We start from the raw sequence: 9,249 nt of genomic DNA, 5'->3' as shown, positions 1-9,249 counted from the left end.
ACCCACTTCAATATGTGTCTTCATCATTGGCTTCTCTGGACTCTTATCACATTGCCTCACTTGGATCATCAATGCAATCATGGTGACTCTTATCACATCTTTTACCTTCATGTGCTACATTGCTCACCATCAATGGTGACTCTTATCACCATTCCCTTCACATCTGTGACCTATCACATGGTGACTCTTATTCACCAGTTGCCAGATTCCATTTTCACAGATTCTTCATCTTCATAGTTGATAGACTAGAAACTCATACCTGATCAGCAAGATCATGTGGCATCATATTCATGTTACCACTAACCAATGCTGCCTAGTGAAGACCATTGCACACTAATAACACGACACCTCTTAAGTGGAATGTGCCACCCTTGGACTCCTTAGGCAAGGGACTAGTCTAATATAACACCTCCCCAGCCCCAAAATCAAGTGCACTCGTCCTCTTATCACATTCCACCTATTCAACTACCATCAATGGTGTCTTGAATGCACACCATTCCTCATGTTGCACATCATGTGACTCTTATCACCATTGCCTCTTTCACCATCAATGGTGACTCTTATCACCATTGCCTCTTTCACCTTCAATGGTGACCTATCACCATTGCCTCTTTCACCATCAATGGTGACTCTTATCACCATTGCCTCTTTCACCATCAATGGTGACTCTTATCACCATTGCCACTTTCACCATCAATGGTGACTCTTATCACCATTGCCTCTTTCACCATCAATGGTGACTCTTATCACCTTTGCCTCTTTCATTTCCTCCTTCATGTTTCTTTATTTCCTCTTTCCGACACCGTCCTATCTATTATTTTCAATCCTAGATTATAAAATACAAGCGCTTAAAGAATTTCATTCACCAAGATTTAAATGCCCAATCTTTCACTACAGACATGGTTACTTTCAGTTCCACTATATCTATAGTTTGATTAGACTAGGAAACGCATACCCTGATTCAGCTAAAAGATCATGTGGCAGTCATATTCATAGTATAACCTCACTAACCAATGCTGCCTAGGGAAAGACCACATGCACAGTAGATAAAGCAGCGACGGACGCTCTGCTAGAGAGTGGGAAAGTGGGTGGCCACCCTTGGACTCCTTAGGGAGCAAGGGACTAGGTTACTAATATTAACACCTCCCCCAGCCCCCCAAGAAACCTCCGAAGTTGCACTCAGTCCTCTTATAATCTATACTCTAACAACCTAAAAGATTCTTAAACTTACTCTTAGGTAGAGGTCGTCTTGAAATGGTGCACCACTCTTCTCTGCATGTTTTTGGCTACATTCAGCTGCCTTTTCACATCATCCATAAATGTTCTTGGTCGTTTGCCATTTGGTCTTCTGCCTTCAACTTTGCCCTATAAAATATTTTTCATTATGGAGTTTTCTTTTTACATAACCAAAATATAAGAGAAAGGTTGTTTCAATTTCTATGATATCACAAACTTCTTGGTTGTTTTTTTTAATAATTTGACTTTCCCGCTTATCTTTTCAAATTGTATAAATGTCCACATTTCAAATGCTTCGATGTTTTTTCGAGTACTTTATTGAGGGTCCCTGTTTCTGAACCAAAAAGCAGTGCTGAGTGAACATAGCATTTCAGAACACGGAGTTTGGTACTGAGTTGAATTCAATCTGCCGTTGATTTTGCTATTGCTATTCTGGTTTTAAGTTCTTGATGACATTCTCCAGTGTTTTCTACCTGCTGTCCTAAATACTTGATACTGTTTCTAGATTTTTTCGATTAATATTTATGTTGACTAATGCTTCTCCCTTTCTTGTTACCACCATTGCCTTGGTCTTATTCACATTCATGCCCAATCCCAACTTTTCACTATTGTTCTTCACAGCGTCTTTAAATCATTTTTATTTTCTGCCAACAACATATTGTCATCCGTATATCTAAAGTTGTTGATGTTTCTGCCTCAAATTTTGATCCCTGGTAGATGGTCAGTTTCTCTGAAGATAACCGTTGTGTATAAGTTAAAAAGATATGTGACAGTACACAACCTTGTCTGACTCCTCTTTTGATTTCAGCATATGGTGACAATACTCCTTGTATTCTTATAGATGCCTTTTGGTGCCAGTAAAGGTTTATAATAAGCCTTTTATGTCTTTCATATCAAATCCCGTTCTTTCCCATCAACTTCCGTTCCTTCCAAATTGAATGATACTAATACTAATTAAGATATGATGGCCTGGGTTTAGAAATAAAAATAATTTTTAAAATTATTTATCAGGGTATACATAGGATTTCATAGGGGTTTAGTTTTGCATTTATATTACAGTTTATAAATCATCCTTAGATTTGCCGACAAAAGTTCTATCACTGATAAAGTATTTAGTAAGAATTAATAGACTACAGCATTTATATCACGCAATATCACTTAACATGCTCAAAGTAAAATGAGTAGATTGAGACATGATGTCTATTAGGCGAATCTACATCTGTTTCTTATTTGAACCAATTCCCCTTTGTCTTACCTTTTCTTGGGTGCTTTAATTGTAATTCTAGAACTTTTTACTATTCCATTTTTTTCCATTTTTACTGGCGCTGATATGACCTTAATGTGTTGCAAGAGCTGTAAGACCCTTAAAACCAAAACCAAACTGAATAAAGGTTGAATATTATTCCAGCCTTGACAACTTGAGAAAACTTTGTCACTTTTTAAATTTGCCTTCATGTATATTTTCTTCATGAGACAATTGTTCATTATGATTGTAGTTCATGTTTATTTTGGTTGTCATATACTTTATTTTCACATTAAAAATAATGGTCTGACTGATGAGAATTATTGTGTTGATATATTTTTTAAAGTGAATCCTTGTTGGATGTAGCCTCCCAAATAGCCTGACAGAAATCTTTTCTGGTTTTTAACTGTGGCATATGTCCTGCTTCTGTGGTTGTTCTCCCCATCCAGCCTGCTGACTGAGTGGGGATCCTGACCTCCCATAATGGGTCTTCTGTCCCCCTTTATCTTCTTTCCAACATGCTTTCTGACTGGGTGGGGTTCCTGACCTCCCACAGTGAGCAGGAAGGTACTTACGGTCTTCTATCCCCCTATATCTGTTTTCCAACTAGCTTTCTGTCTTAGTCTTGGAATGAGATTACTTGGTTTTGTCCTGGCCCTGACCGGATACCCTTGGTGAGAGGGAAACAGTCAAATGTATAGTTAGTTTTGGGAGGTGATATTTTTTCCCTTGTAAATCAACTCTATGTTATGTATTATTATATTTGTTATTTTGAATGTATAATGTAAGCATTTGAGTGTATTCCTCTTTGTTGGATTTTGTGCTTGTTTCTGGATGAGACTTATAGGTGATCTCAAACTAAGTACATTGGCGTTATGCTCTTGGAATCTACATCTGATCCCTATTTGTTCACAGTTCCCCTTTGTCTTACTTTCTCTTGGGTGCTTTAATTGTAATTCTAGAACTTTTACTATCCCATTTTCTTCCTTTTTACTGGCGCTGGTATAACCTAAATGTGTTGCAAGCGCCTTAAAAACAAAACAAAAACAGAGATTATGTTATTATTATTATTATTATTATTATTATTATTATTATTATTGAAATTGAAATTGAAATGCCTGTCTTTATTTTCTGCATCCCTACTACTACTACTACTACTACTACTACTACTACTACTACTACTACTGCTACCTACTACTACTACTACTACAACGACTACTACTATTTCTACTGTTGCTTCTGCTGCTGCTAATGCCACTAATATATAAATACCTACATCCCTTATATTTTGTATTTATTTCCAATTCCATTGTATTTATTTTCCAACAATATTCCACACTTTATTTTAGTTCACTTTCTATACTGCATTACACAGTTCCTCCCCGCCTCCCCTTTTGACATAATAAAGTACGCACCTTTTATAAATTCCTATTGCTCTGTTTTAATTCGCGCTTCCTCACAAAGTAGCATACAATTTCCTGCCCATCAATGTTTTTTGCATCTTAACACATGATGAATTAAAAACTACAGACGAATGAGATAATGTGGTAGTGGCGTTGTTTTATCTGTTTTCGTATATTAAACTGAAGCTTACATTCAATTTCACAGTTATACTGTAATTTATTTATTTATTTCAATTCTGAATATAAAAAAGCAAGAACAATTCAAAAAATAATTCTATGTGATGAAACCACGAACAGAATGCATAGCAACATAAACATTTTCGGCAATTTAAAAACGTATATTTATAAATATAATTTAAGAAGTGTCACACTTTGTGACACAGCAGTAACGTGTCTAAAACCGGTCGCACATCTATTCGGTAACTTGTGGGATCAATTATCTTTATCGTTATATATTTCGGGAATTCTCAATGAAAATATTTTTAAGTAAGTCCTTCTGAGCCACTTGGACTCATTGTAAGACAAATTAAGTCCTTTAGAGCCTTGCAGCCAATGGTGCAGGAGTTATTCCGGTTTCAATAGCGTGAAGCGGACAATTAATGTATTTGTTTGAAAACCTTTGAATTTGAACAGGACGCTAATCTATCGCAGATTACTATCCCAGCTTGACAGATACCCTTTTACACCCGAGGAGTGAGTGATTGGAGTAAATTTTCTTGCTCTAGAAAGTACAAATTGGCTTCGGTCGGAATCGAACACAGAACCTCTGAGTCCAGAGTACAACGCGCTAACCATGGGCCATCTTGCCTCCTAAGCTTATAAATCCGGAACTTATCCATGTTTCTGTAGCGTTGAGCAGACAGATAACAGTTTAAAATTTAAAAAAATAAAATTCCCTTATTCATCCCATAGGGGAAATTTTTCTCGAGGATCTATTCCAAGGGAAGACTGGAATAACCCAGGCGTCAGCCGCAGTGCAGCGCCTCAAATTGAGCTAGGCGAGGTGACTTACTCAAGGCAACACAGCGCATCAGAGGGTGATCGAAATGATGCCTTTCGGGTACGAAGCAAAGACCGTACCACCGAGCCATGCTGACTTTCTATTATACTCTTGAATGATGCTAGTCCGTCAAAGATTACTTTCATCAGCGAACTGGTACTCATTTGCACCTGGGTAAAATGAGGTGATTCCAAGAACGTCATTTTAAGATAAGATCGGAGATCACCATAGAGTCTACGGAATTGACCCTTGAGCAATCTTTGGGTCATTAAAGGATGCACTCAATATTGTTTTCTCTTTCAATTTGTCTTTTTTTCCCCACGTAGTAAAGCACAGAAATATGCAACCTCTATTTCATCCATTACTAGTAGTGGTGGTAGTAGTAGTAGTAGTAGTAGTAGTAGTAGTAGTAGTTGTAGTAGTAGTAGTAGTTGTAGTAGTAGTAGTAGTCGTAGTAGTAGTATTAGTAGTAGTAGTAGTAGTAGTAGTACTAGTAGTAGTAGTACTAGTAGTAGTAGTTGTTGTTGTTGTTGTAGATGTAGTAGTCGTAGTAGTAGTGGTAGTAGTAGTAGTAGTAGTAGTAGTAGTAGTAGTGGTGGTAGTAATGGTAGTAGTTATAGTAGTAGTAGTAGTAGCAACAGCAATAATATTACTCTTGCTATAAGAATAGTTCATGATTATATAAATCTTATGTAAACAAATCCCATTGTAAAAAATCATTATCGTCATGTTGTATCTTATGTTGATTCATAAAATGTGAATTATTAGAGTTGTACCAAGGACTTATTTTTTAAATTATTAATATATAATTCAAGCTATTAAATAACTAATCTATTAATTAGAAGATTTTACATTATTATTATCACCATTAAATTATATTATTTATTATTATATTATTATTATTATTATTATTATTATTATTATTATTATATTATTATTATTATTATTATTATTATTATTATTATTATTATTATTATTATTATTATTATTATTATTATTATTATTATTATTATTATTATTATTATTATTATTGTTGTCATGATGATGATGATGATGATTTTTATTATTATTATTATTATTATTATTATTATTATTATTATTATTATTATTATTATTATTATTATTATTATTATTATTATTATTATTATCATTATTATTATTATTATTATTATTATTATTATTATTATTATTATTATTATTATTATTATTATTATTATTATTATTATTATTATTATCATTATTATTATTATCATTATTACTATCATTGTTTGCCTTGCTTTATTATTGATTTTACTTACTTGATTTGTTGATGAAAATATTATATTCTTGTATGAGTTATATTGGCAATTGCCTACAAATAAACTTTTGAATCTTGTAAAAAAAAATAAAAAATAATGCATTCGCGCAGGTGTGTCCTGGGACAGTCCTGTCCTAGTGCGGAACCCCTTTTGAATAGAAGTTTTCTCCAGTGGGACAGGACAAATTAGTCCTGGGACAGTTTTGTCCTAGTGCGGAAGGAGTATAAGGAGTTATCTTTGCCCATTGATTTGACTGTGCGTGAAAACGGTGCCTCACTTCAAAGTCGATTTTCTCAAAACCTTGTTTTTACACTCTCCTTACTTCAAACGGTCATATCTCGGCAATGAATAATCAGAATTGTATAAATTTGTTATCAAATTTTAAAGCATAAAATAAGCTATGATTGGGTACCAAAAACCCAAAATTGAAAAATCCGACTTAATACCGTTTCGAGGCGGAGGGTCACTTAAACAACACTACTGATTTTATTTTGAATAAAAAAAGACAAAAAACCATCTCCTTTTGATCTCCTTAAACGGCTTACCTGTTGGGAAACGCATCATCTACAAAAAAAAACAAAACAAAAAAACCCCCAAAAACGCAGCTCATCCACATATCTGGCTCAGCTGTACGGTCTTTGCTTCGTACCCGAAAGGTACCGAATTCGATCACCCGCCGCTGCGCTGTGTGGCATTGAGCAAGTCACCTCGCCCTAGCTCAATTTGCGGCGCTGCACTGCGGCTGACGCCTGGCTTCTACCAGTCTCCCCTTGGAATAGACCCTAGAGACAAACTTCCCCTATGGGATGAATAAAGGGAATTTTATTTTATTCGTTTATTTTTATTGTATTTATTAAAACGGGTTTTTGACATTCCCATCGTGTTTCTTTTTACTCGTGCTAAAATTACCTTAAAGCGTCATAAACGCTGTAAACTTCTAAATCAAACGGACAACCTATGTTTCGCAAGTGCTGTAAAACCCCTACAAGCAACGATCCAACACAAAGAGTCGAAGGCGTCGAAAAATCCACAAAAACAAACAAAAAGTGGCTTATTGATCTCCTGTAATGTGCCCAACAATTGTAAGCACTGTCCACAATTAAAGAATGGTTCCTTTTTCCCATTCAGATTGTTCAAAGTCACCTTTGTACATGTAAGGTTCCATACAATAGCGACTATCTAAGAGTAAGCACAACTCACTAATTATCAGAATCCATGTAACCCTATACACACACACACACACAACCATATAATATAAATATATATTATTATATTATAATAATATTATATCATTATATATATATATATATAACCTACGGTCCGAGTTTAGCTTTCTGGGCTTGTGGTATAAGTTATACCACAAGCCCAGAAAGCCCCCTTTAAAATCAATCTCCTTGACTTAAACCCCGTGTCAATTATTCTGTGTAGTTTTCCATAATATATATATCCATGTGATGTGTTGATGCATTGGGTAATGCCGATTTATATTTCTTGTTCGCCTTCTGTAATAAGAGCAACTTGTGAGAAAGTCCCTCGCTTGTGAATGAGAGCGGACCACACAGAGTTCTACTATAATTAATTGTGAAGTAATGCCTGAAGCTTCGTAATATAATTGTGTCGGTGTTCTGTGAGGGAACCAAAAGTTGAAAGATTCCTCACGTAGGAGCGTTGTTGCGCTAAATTCGTAAGCTGACTACACTTCCGGGAATAATCGTTGTTGTCCGTTATGCGTTTTAAAAGGCGCTTTCAAAATCACACCTTATTTTTAAAAATGTTTAGTAAGCATTGGAAGTTTAGTAACGGAATTTTTGCCTTCTTGTGTGCCCTTTCCCCTCAACTAAATAGCTCTTAAGGAGCATAAGTCTTAATTTAACAACTGTTAAAGTACCATAAAGGATAATTAAAAGGAATAATTTATCACAAAATCAGCCTTTGCTATGGCATGTTGGCCCTTCCGCAATAGATCAGTAAAGTTAGGTGCCCCAAACGTAAACAAAGGTCGAGAAGCACGTGGCAAACCACATGTTCCTGTCTTGACAGCTCACGTTCCAATGTAAATAATAGAAAAAAATAACCTTTAAAATTTGGCTGTTAGGTGGCAAAAGAAACACATATTCATAAATACTCGATCATGCATCAAATAATGTCTAGATATGGATATTTTATGGAACAAAAGGTAAAATTTTCTAAAATTTATCAAAAGTTACAGTCTATCTATTTTTAGACCAGAGCAAATTATTGCGCTGGTGTGAACAAAAGGAGAATTATTCGGAGCCTGATTTTCATAATAATTTAGCCTTATATTATTATTTCTGCAACTGTTAGATTTTATGTAAACATATTTTCAATACTGAAAGTGTATTGCCTACAACTCAAACTACAAAATTGGGAGACCTATATTGTGCGTAAATTACTCCGGTCCCTAACGGAAATCACTAGCAACTTGTTATTGTTTACGTTTGGGGCACCTAACTTTACTGCTCTATACATAAGAGAGAAAGGTTGTTATTGTATCGAAGTGGTTATTCAGAGTCGACTCTGGATAACTGTAGGCAGTTATTCAGAGTCGACTCTGGATAACTGTAGATGGTTATTCAGAGTCGACCCTGGATAACAATGTGTACATATATTTAGAGCCGAGTAGCCTATCGAATTATCGAGTTGAGTTCTTGCGAGATGAGTTTCTTTCATTTTACTACGGTTATTTTGTGACTTTGGCAATTTTAGTGCCAAATTCTTAAAACTTGGCGATTTTTCAACTTCAGTCGCTTATATGATAAATAAGAATCTTTAATCAATTGCAAAACATATTCCATCAACAAAGCAAATTTAAATTAGCTTATAAACAATCATTTCTTAAATCGATCAGCCTAACTTATTATCTCTCTATTACCAAATGATATCTATAAATAATATGAAGATAGAAGGGTGGCAGGAGAGAGAGAGAGAGAGAGAGAGAGAGAGAGAGAGAGAGAGAGAGAGAGAGAGAGAGAGAGAGAGAGAGAGAGAGAATTAATGAATTGATTTTTTTTTTTTTAGATTGTTTTATAATTAGACACAAGTTGTAAT

Source organism: Berghia stephanieae, chromosome 1, assembly GCF_034508935.2.
Source record: "Berghia stephanieae isolate SIO BIC M18660-M18661 chromosome 1, UCSD_Bste_1.3, whole genome shotgun sequence".
Taxonomy (NCBI): Eukaryota; Metazoa; Mollusca; class Gastropoda; order Nudibranchia; family Aeolidiidae; genus Berghia; species Berghia stephanieae.
This window is presented reverse-complemented; position numbering follows the sequence as displayed.